The 7599-nt window shown below is 51.2% G+C and overlaps 1 protein-coding gene across 9 annotated transcripts in view; it reads right to left on the bottom strand.

The window, feature by feature from the left end:
• Positions 1–7599, bottom strand: part of AP2A2 (adaptor related protein complex 2 subunit alpha 2) — a 73623-nt gene that overhangs the window by 52462 nt on the left and 13562 nt on the right. The window contains exon 1 of one of the 9 annotated variants that reach the window (XM_032270571.1): positions 1038–1055. The exons of 7 other annotated variants lie outside the window; for them this stretch is intronic. The gene's annotated coding sequence lies outside the window, so the exon portion shown is untranslated. Of the gene's footprint in view, positions 1–896; positions 915–1037; positions 1056–7599 lie in introns of those variants that run through there. One more of the 9 variants, XM_032270570.1, reaches the window with a different exon arrangement.

The following is a 7599-nucleotide window of genomic DNA, read 5'->3' as shown; positions in this document are numbered from 1 at the left end:
AAAAATACAAAAATTAGCCAGGCGTGGTGGTGGGCGCCTGTAATCCCAGCTACTCAGAGGTTGAGGCAGGAGAATCTCTTGAACCCGGGGGGTGGAGGTTGCAGTGAGCTGAGAGTGCTCCATTGCACTCCAGCCTGGGCAACAGAGTGAGACTACGCCTCCAAAAAATAAATAAATAAAATACAAAATAGGCAATCAGGCAGGACGCAGTGGCTTACATCTGTAATCCCACCACTTTGGAAGGACAAGGCAGATGGACAGTTTGAGTCCAGGAGTTCAAGACCAGCCTGGCCAACATGTGGAAACCCCGTCTCTACCAAAAAACACAAGAATTAGCTGGGTATGGTGGCTTGCACCTGTAATCCCAGACACCGGGGAGGCCGAAGTGGAAGAATCGCCTGAACCCAGGAGGCAGAGGTTGCAGTGAGTGGAGATCACACCACTGCACTCCAGCCTGGGCTACAGAGCGAGAACCTGTCTCAAAACCAACACAGACCATCCAGCGTACGACAGATGAGATGGTGGATGACGACCTGCAGGCCAGACTGTCACATTCAAGTCAGCCACCGCATGCTACATGGGAGCAGCAGCGTGATCAGCATGCCATCCTCTGCAGCTGTGATGGAGACACGCAGGTAACACTCTGAGCACTGCAGGGCCTGTCACGAGCTCTCCTGCAAAGGAGCAGAGCATGCTCCTGGCCAGGCGCCGATGCACTGATCTCCATAAGGCAGAGGGCCTCGCAGGAGGACTTCAACCACCCTTCTTGCCAGGAACAGATCTAGAAAAAAATCTTTTTAGATAAATTGGCTTGAGGGGGAGGGGCGGGCTTACTGACGCATCCTGAATTCAGAAATGAGTTCTGAAAGCGTGAGGCATGAGCAAGGGTAGCTGACCCACAGCAACAAGCCCAGCCACACACAGAATCTGGCCTTCATTAAAGAGACGCTGGCCGTGGCCATCCCGCGTCGTCTCTGTTGAAGAGCAGCCAGCCCATAAGCACTGAGGGTCCCATATTTACAACAGTGAACTCTCACCGTGGACTTAGGAGCTCTGGTGGCTAACGAGTAACCCGGACATGCCACAGCTACTGGCCAAAAGCAAGTTCCAATTTGCACACCATTAAGTAGCAAGGATACCGTGTAGGGGCAGGCTTGGACAAACGCTCTTGAATCTTTAGAGTTGCTGTCCCTGGTCATTCTTCAGGAGCAGCATGCTGGTTAATGATTCTTGTTTACAGGCTGAACTGATCAACAGAGAGGATCAGTATTCTGAGAACAACTCAAGTTCCAAAACAAACAGTACAGGAGCCCGTGACAGATCATTACACAATACCAAACTACCAAAATCTTAGGTCTGGCAATGTGCAACAAAACCTGGTCTACAGAGCTTTCGTCTGTATGTAAAGTGATTGCAGGCTGGGCACAGTGGCTCACGCCCGTAATCCCAGCACCTTGGGAGGCCGAAGTGGGAGGGCTGTTTGACCCCAGGAGTTTAACACCAGCCTGGGCCACACAGGGAGACCTGATCTCTACAAAAGAAAATTAGTCAGGTGTGGTGCTGCATGCCAGTGGTCCCAGCTACTAGGGAGGCATCGGTGGGAGGATCACCTGAGCCCAGGAAGTCAAGGCTTCAGTGAGCCAGGATGGCACCACTGTACTCCAGCCTGGGCAACAACGTGAGACTCTGTCTCGAAGAAATAAAGTGATTCCACCGAGTCAGCCAAAAGCCCAAAACTAACTAAGCCCAAGAATTTTTGAAGGAAGCTATAATTGCTAAAATTACTATTAAGGTGGTTAGCACAGCAGTCAGCCAAGCACACTCTGAAATCAAGCCTGGGCTGGAATGTCACTCCGTTTTACTAGCTATGTGACTCAGGGCTACGAACTGAACAGCAACCTGCCTCAGTTTCTCTTCTTCAAATAGGAGTACAATCAACAAAAGAGCTGTGGTAAGAAGTGTGAGAACAGGAGCATAGCACCAGCCCAATCGCGAGAAGCTACTGTGTCCTTCACCAAGGATATCCTCACACATTCCCCCCCTTTTTTTTTTTTTTTTTTTTTTTTTGAGACAGAGTCTGGCTCTGTGGCCCAGGCTGGAGCGCAATGGCACGAACTCAGCTCGTTGCAACCTCCACCTCCCGGGTTCAAGCGATTCTCCTGTCTCAGCCTCCCAAGTAGCTAGGGTTACAGGCACCTGCCACCACACCCTGCTGATTTCTGTATTTTTAGTAGAGACGGGGTTTCACCATACTGGTCAGGCTGGGCTCAAACTCCTGATCTCAGATGATCCACCCACCTTGGCTTCTCAAAGTGCTAGGATTACAGTTGTGAGCCACCGTGCCCAGCCAATTCCTGTTTTTAAAGGACAGTTTTGCTGGACACAGAATTCTCAACTGACAGTTTCTCTTTCAGAAACAGTTTTCCCACTGAGCTAGCTCATATAATGACAAGCTCAGTAAGTGGGACAGGTCCAAGAGCAGCGTGCTCCGCAGACGGCACTTCCTGAGGAGCTCCAGCCTTCATGTGTCCCTCCAGTGGCTGCTGGGCTGCTGGTTTCCCCGGCTGCCACGATTAGAAGGCTGCTGGTTTCCATGGTTACCACAGAGCTGGGGAGAGGAGAATGGGAGGAAGTCGAGTTAGAGGTTCCACAGTTCTTCACCGATAAATGCTCCTAAGATTGTCACAACCTTTGGTTAATTTCAAGTTCTGGCAGTTGATTTTGACCATTATGCCAGTGTTTTCACTGCTTTTAAGGAGGACTGGATTTACAGAGGCCTCACTCCACCATTCCAGCCGAGTGGCATTTCTGATGCAGACGCCAAGCTGTCACGAGCAAAGAATGTTTAGCATGCATGCCTCTGTCGATCCTGTTTCTAAACCTCCACACGCCACTCCTACCTTTCCACTCCTATGCCCGGATCCAGAGCCTCACCATCTCCTCTGGGCAAAGCAATCAATCTGTTCCTAACTGGCTTTCCAGATGCCTCCAAGCCTCACCTAAAACCCATCCTTCAAATTCAAAATGATCGTTCTTTTCCTTTCTTTTCTTTTTAATTTTTTGTAGGATAAGGTCTCACTAAGTTGCCCACACTGGTCTTGAACTCATGAACTCAAGTGATGCTCCAGCTTTTGGCCTTCCGAAGTGCTGGGATTATAGCCATGAGCCACCATACCCAGCCTCAAAATGACTATTTTACTAGCAAAACAGAAATTGAGGCTGGGTGCGGTGGCTGATGCCTGTAATCCCAGCACTGTGAGACATCGAGGCAGGTGGATCACCTGAGGTCAGGAGTTCGAGACCAGCCTGGCCAACATGGAGAAACCCCATCTCTATCAAAAATACAAAAATTAGCCGGGCTTGCTGGCGGGCACCTATAATCCCAGCTACTCGGGAAGCTGAGCACAAGAATTGCCTGAACCCAGGAAGTGGAGGTTGCAGTGAGCTGACATTGTATCACCGCACTCCAGCCTGGGCGACAAGACAGAGATTCCATCTCAAAAAAATAAAAAAAGAATTTAGTGTCATTCCCCTGCTTAAAATACTTAAACAGCCCGCATTCCAGATAGGAGGGTCCCTACCATCTGGTTTTGGCCTCTCCGTCTCGGTCTCCAGCCACGTCTCCGTCACCTGCTAGGCCTCCTCATGCTAGGAGTTGCCCCCAGTGTCTTGCGTGTGACCTGCTGCTCAGGCTGCTCTGCAGCATGGCACACAGTGTTGCCCCCCTTTTCGGAACCATCCCCCACATCCCATCAGCCTAGCAAGAACTGAGCCAAGCCTCACCCTTCTATTCCACTGACCTCTCCTAAGCTGTTCACCCTCACCTGCACTATGCAGCTCACACCATTTGCCACTCTGCATTACAACGGCCGGAGCTATTCAAGGATACTCAGTGTTTATTTAGCATTTTAGTAAGAGCCACAGTCGTTATAAAGCTCTATGAAAGGCCCTACTCCACCCGTCCCCCTCTTCCGTTCCCCGCTACCCTAGCCCCCACTGCCTTTCCCCAGGCTTGCTGTCCTAAAGCCACACGGGCCTGCTGCGTTTCCTCCGTGCGGCAATCATCCTCCCCCACGAAGGCCTCAGCACTCACCGCTCCCTCTGCCAAGACGCCCCCCCACTAATCCGGATGTAGCCACTGCTTCACTCGCTCCAGGTCCTTCACAGCAGGGCAGGCCCCAACCATTCTACTTACCCTCATTTACCCAATCACCTTCCCTCCTTCAAATTTCTCTGTTGTGTTTATCATCTGCTGACATAACACAAAATATTCTTATTATTTTCTACCTCTACCCACTCGAAAGCAAGCTCCATGTGAACATGAGCAACAGAACCCAGCAATCCGGCCAACGCCAGCTCCTCCCCTTCTCGCTCCTGCATTCGGACTGTACTGCCTCTCACGTCCTGAAGTAAGCAGGCTCACTCTCCACCAGGCTGGGACAAGGCTGGCCCCACGCGTTGTTGAGTACCACCATCTGTGGTGAGCACCCGCACTGCTGGGCACCTGCTGTCTGCAGGTGGCATCTGTGGTGAATACCTGCAGTGCTGGGCACCTGCTGTCTGCAGGTGGCATCTGTGGTGAATACCTGCAGTGCTGGGCACCTGCTGTCTGCAGGTGGCATCTGTGGTGAATACCTGCCTTGCTGGGCACCTGCTGTCTGCAGGCCATTTCTTCTTGCCGAGTATTTATTGAGCGCCTGCTACAGTGCTAGGCACTTCCAGGATTCTGGGACTATGGCAGGGAACAGAACCACTTCACGTTCACGTGGAGCTTGCATGCGAGTGGGCAGACACCAGGACCCCGCTGAAATGTCACTTTGGCAGAGAGGTATCTCAGGGACACCCAACGTAAGGGAGTCTCCTTTCATCCTCCACCGTGATAAAGTGCCTCAGCGTCACACAACATGCCATGTCACAAACCTGCACGTGCGCACCCCTGGAATCAAAAATAAAGGCTGAAATTATTTTTTAAAGCCATCAAAAAAATAAATGAGAAAAAATACTTCCGTTCAGCATTCAAACAAATATCTTTGGCAAAGTCAGGTATTCAAACTCCCTGGACTGACTCATCATTACCAATATACTATATTCTATTGCCAGCAAGAAACAAAGGTCACTCGGTCGCCCCACGCCTTTCTTTTGATTTCTGGGTCTCAGAGCACTACAGAGTAATCCTACGTAGGTTTCCAAAGGACACACTGCACCGTTCGTTCCCCTGAATGGGGGACAAGGTCCTTCCTACCTGCTTCCTCCAGATAAGGAATAAATGCCGAGTCACCACTCTACTTAAAATTCCACTTAGAAATACATGTCACACAAGCTCTCAGAACCACCTGCCCAGATTTGATTTATCAAAAGGTCAGGTATTATTACTTCATTTAAGCATAAGAGGCCAGGCACAGTGGCTCATGCCTGTAATCCCATGCCTGTAATCCCCTGTAATCCCACTTTGGGAGGCTGAGGCGGGCAGATCACTGAAGGTCAGGAGTTCAGGACCAGCCTAGCCCACATGGCAAAACCCTGTGTCTACTAAAAAGGTAAAAATTAGCCAGGTGAGCGCCTGTAATCCCAGCTACTCAAAAGGCTGAAGTGGAGGAATCGCTTGAACCTGGGAGGCAGAGTTTGCAGTGGGCCAAGATCACACCACTGCACTGCAGCCTGGGCAACAGAGCGAGACTCCACCTAAAAAAAAAAGAAAGCAAGCGGCCAGCCATGGTGGCTCACACCTGTAATCCCAGCACTCTGGGAGGCTGAGGCGGGCAGATCTCAAGTGATCCACCCACCTCGGCCTCCCAAAGCGCTGGGATTACAGGTGTGTCAGCCACCGTGCCCGGCCAATGTTTTACAATTAACTTCTTAAACTATATTCTTTAACTTTTTTAAATGTTTTAAAACATCTAAGTAAGGATGAGACTAGATAAGAAAATCACAAAAATGAATGCTATTGGGAAGACCTGCCCAGTTACTTTCTATTAACTAAAAATAAACAAATCAGCATCTTCATGGAACAGACTAGAAAGCAGAGAAACAGCCCGTAAAAATACACCAGCCTTTGAGAATACAGTGACGCCGTACTGCAGGGAGGAAAAAAGCATTCCCTCCTCGATGTTCCGGAACGCATGTGGTAATCAATGCGGGAATGACGCTGGAGACCCATCTAACACGAAAATAAACTACGAGGGGTTAACAGGATAAAAATAACTTCAAAATCGGTAAAACCTTAATATCGCACAGGTGTTTGGCGGGGACTTAAGGCAACGGAAGAAGCCGCAGGGAGGGTGGGTGCGGCCAAGGCAGCATCAGGAAGGAAAGGCCGGTCCTCGTGCGGCGCCAGCACACAGGCAACCGAGGCACAAGTCCCAACAGAGGGTCTGTCACCATCACAAGGCAACGCCCCAGCGACTCCTCAGATGCAAAGAGGTAGGAGAAGTCGCAGGAAAGGCAGACCAACAAGCATGTGTTTTGTTTCTTGTTTTTAAATGAGACCGCTCCCTCCAGGCAGAAGCATACCCTGGCTGAGGGCAAACAGGCAGAAAGGTGGCAGGCAAGCATCTCAGGGCAAACTGAAGCAGTTCCAACTCCAGCTCCAGCTTGTGTTCGATGGTTTTGCCCAACTGTAGGACAATGTGAATTTGCTGTTGTTTTGAGAGGGTCTCATCCTGTCGCCGGGGCAGGGGCACAATGGCACAAACATGGCTCACAGCAGCCTCAACCTCCTGGGCTGAAGAGATCCTCCCACCTCAGCCTCCCAAAGTCCTGGAATTACAGGCATGAACCACCTTGCCTGGCCCCAAAAGTGAACTTTTGAAAGGTATCATCTGAAGTGTACCTGAGAAGACAACAGAGGCCTGACATCCGCTCACTGCATGGAAGGCCCCTTTCTGGAGACTGACAAGGGTGCTGCTGCAGTAAATAACAACAGGCCAGGCGTGGTGGCTCACACCTGTCATCCCAGCACTCACGGAGGCTGAGGTGGGCGGATCACCTGAGGTCAGGAGTTCGAGACCGGCCTGGCCAACACAGTGAAACCACGTCTCTACTTAGGATCCAAAAATTAGCTGGGCATGGAGGCAGGCACCTGTAATACCCACTAATTGGGAAGCTGAGTCAGGAGAATCACTCAAACCCGGGAGGCAGAGGTTGCAGTGAGCTGAGATCGCGCCACTGCACTTCAGCCTGGGCAACAAAGTGACACTCCAGCTCAATCAATCAATCAATAAAAATAAAGGAAGGAAACTCCCTCAAGGAGAGGGGAGTCACCAGAAAGAGGAGAGAGAAGCCCCTGGCAGGTGCACAGGGCCCAGCAGCCAGAAGGAAAAACCACACCCAACACAGGCCTCCAGAGTGGGAGACACTGCCTCCAGCGGGATACAGCAAGCCCCAGAAAACAGGCTGCAGGGGGTTGCTGCCTTGTAGGAACCACACTGTTCCCAAATAACTTAGCTGCGTCCCAGGACAAAGCTCACAAATATTAAAAGATATGCAAGGCCGGGCGTGGGGCTCACACCTGACACCCCAGCACCGTGGGCGGGGCTCACACCTGACACCCCAGCACCGTGGGCGGGGCTCACGCCTGCCATCCCGCCACCGTGGGCGGGG

The sequence above is a fragment of the Sapajus apella genome, unplaced genomic scaffold, assembly GCF_009761245.1.
Source record: "Sapajus apella isolate SASKATOON/1434 unplaced genomic scaffold, GSC_monkey_1.0 scaffold212, whole genome shotgun sequence".
Classification (NCBI taxonomy): Eukaryota; Metazoa; Chordata; class Mammalia; order Primates; family Cebidae; genus Sapajus; species Sapajus apella.
This window is presented reverse-complemented; position numbering and strand designations above follow the sequence as displayed.